Source organism: Tupaia chinensis, unplaced genomic scaffold (genome assembly GCF_000334495.1).
Source record: "Tupaia chinensis unplaced genomic scaffold, TupChi_1.0 Scaffold000563_1, whole genome shotgun sequence".
NCBI classification, from domain to species: domain Eukaryota; kingdom Metazoa; phylum Chordata; class Mammalia; order Scandentia; family Tupaiidae; genus Tupaia; species Tupaia belangeri.
In genome coordinates this window covers 2,657,407-2,659,831 of record NW_006160076.1, presented here as the reverse complement: position 1 = coordinate 2,659,831, position 2,425 = coordinate 2,657,407, and the positions used below count along the sequence as shown (strand labels likewise).

Below are 2,425 nucleotides of genomic sequence, written 5' to 3'. Positions count from 1 at the left end.
TCTTTGATCTCTCTTTTAGGGATGGTCAGCTTACCTTTATAACCGATCTCAAAAGCCCATTCAGATAACTTGCTGCTGTTGGTCGTTCTGGAATGTAATACTTGACCCTCTCTCAAGGAACTTGCCCTCAAGCTGCCTGTGCTGATACCAAAGAATCTGAGTTGTTATCTCAGAAGCCCTAGAATTGCCTAGAGATGACAATCTTTATTTTTCAGAGAGAGATTTTTGCTATAGAGAGCATGAGCTCACCAGAGAGACAGAAAGTGAGAAATCACCCCCTGGGAGCATGACTTTGATGCAATCTCTTCTCCTCCATTTTCCTCTTGCGACTTTGGGCACAGATGCACAAGCCCAGCATGAGTTTCAAGCTGCTAGTCTGGGTCTCAAACCATGATCTACAGTGTGGGAGTCCAGCAACATAACCATTACACCATCTGCTGATCCCTGAAGGTAGCAATCTTTATATCAATCTCTATCACTTACTGAATTCCTTACTACCCATGCTAGCCTCTGAATCCTGATGATAGTACAAAGTAGTTTTTATCTGCAGGTAGAGACAAGAAATTTAGATCGGAGAACCCAGAAACAGAAATGATGACTATTAAAATAAATTTTTGCTGGTTGTCTGGCAGTGCGGAGTGAGAAGTCTCTTTGTGCTGTGCATGCAATGGACACCCAGAAGGACATTCAACCCCCAAAGCAGCAGCCAATGATATATATCTGTGGAGAATGTCACACAGAAAATGGAATAAAACCCAGAGATCCAATCAGATGCAGAGAATGTGGATATAGAATAATGTACAAGAAAAAACTAAAAGATTGGTGGTTTTTGATGCTCGGTGAAACATGGGAATTCAGATGAATGTCTTCATTTGTACCTGAATTTGCCTTGTTAATGTTTCTCGTTGTACAGCTTTTGGTTTGGTATACTTAATCTTTATGAATGTAGTTATATACATGTAATTTCATTTTAAAAAACATATTGTATTTAGATACCTATTAATACTTTGTATAAAGGAATTTTTGTGTTCAACTATATGACTTCTAATTTAATTTTATTGTATAATCTAATTTGACATACAATGAAGGTTAAAATTGTTTCTCCAAACCACACTTTTAACCAAAACCTATAGTCATCTGTGATCCTTATTAAACATGCAAGTTTCAGGAGCCCTCTGTAGTTCTGATTAAATACATTTCTTGGAAACCACTGTTCTGTGTCACCCCGCTTATAAACTCTCCAGCATCATTTGATGCACCATGTATCAGTGTACTTGCAGTTGGTGTGTATATATCATTTTGAGTTTGATAGTCTCACCTATTAATATATTCCCTCTGTTTCAGAATTCCATCATTGTAAACCATAGCCTCTAATGTTCATTTTAAAGATTAGGCATAGTCCAACTTTATTAATAGCTGTGTCGATTTCTGACATGGAAAAAATTATCCATGTCATTTATTGAAAAATATTTTTAAGGTAGCACCCTCATATACTAGATGCTATACATTTATTATGTGCTGTGTGAAGTACTACCATGCCCAGATTTATTTTTTTAGTTTATTTATTTCCTCTGTAAACAAGAGTGACAAAGATAGGTAGAAAGACAGCCTGACTGCAGTTTGAGTCTGGGACCTGGCAGCTTGCTTTCTCACTTTCCTTTTCTCTTCAAAAACGTAAATTTCAAAAAAGTAAAATAAAATAATCATAATGAATAAAAGTAATTCTTTTTTTAAAAAAAGAAAAAATGTTGGATGGGGTTATCTTTGCAAAAAAAATCAATAAATTAGATCTTTTAAAACTATTTAAAAAATAAATTTTTACTAGAGGATGCATTCGCCAACTGGAGAGAGACAAAGAATAAGAGAGAGAGAAGGAAAATGAGAAAGTACCCTCCATTAGGGACAGTCATGCCACAATCCCTCCTCTTCCATTTTTTTCTTTTGGAACTTTGGGCATGCTCACACTCACCACAGGTTCAGGATTCGAACCGCATGGTTGGCCATGTGAAATCCAGTGGCTTTAACCACCATACCATCAACTAGCCCAAATGATGGCATTGAATTGTGGACTTTCTGAACAGGCTGAAGCTAAGACTAGGGGATCACACTGTGGTAACAATTCCAAATATTCCTCCCACTAACACCTGTCATGTCTATACCCAACCAAATGAAACCGGCTTTATTAGGAAAGCTGAGAAGTCACCCTGACAGGTCTAAGTGAAAAGTATCCAAAATCCAAATACTATTTGGGTCGTCATACTCCTCAACTCCCACTGAATCTGTGACACAAAGGGAGAAAAATGCAACACCGAAGAGTTTGCAGACCACATCCTCCTGTGCACCTCTAATCACTCAGATTGAAGTTCTAGAAATTAGGAAAAAAACAAATAACCCATCAAATGACTAGAAATCACCACAGGGGCAC

The 2,425-nt window shown here is 37.4% G+C and overlaps 1 pseudogene; it reads left to right on the top strand.

Moving 5' to 3' along the window:
* The first annotated feature begins 660 nt into the window (after positions 1–660).
* LOC102468525 (DNA-directed RNA polymerases I, II, and III subunit RPABC4 pseudogene) lies at positions 661–966 on the top strand (annotated as a pseudogene).
* The last annotated feature ends 1,459 nt before the right edge of the window (positions 967–2,425 follow it).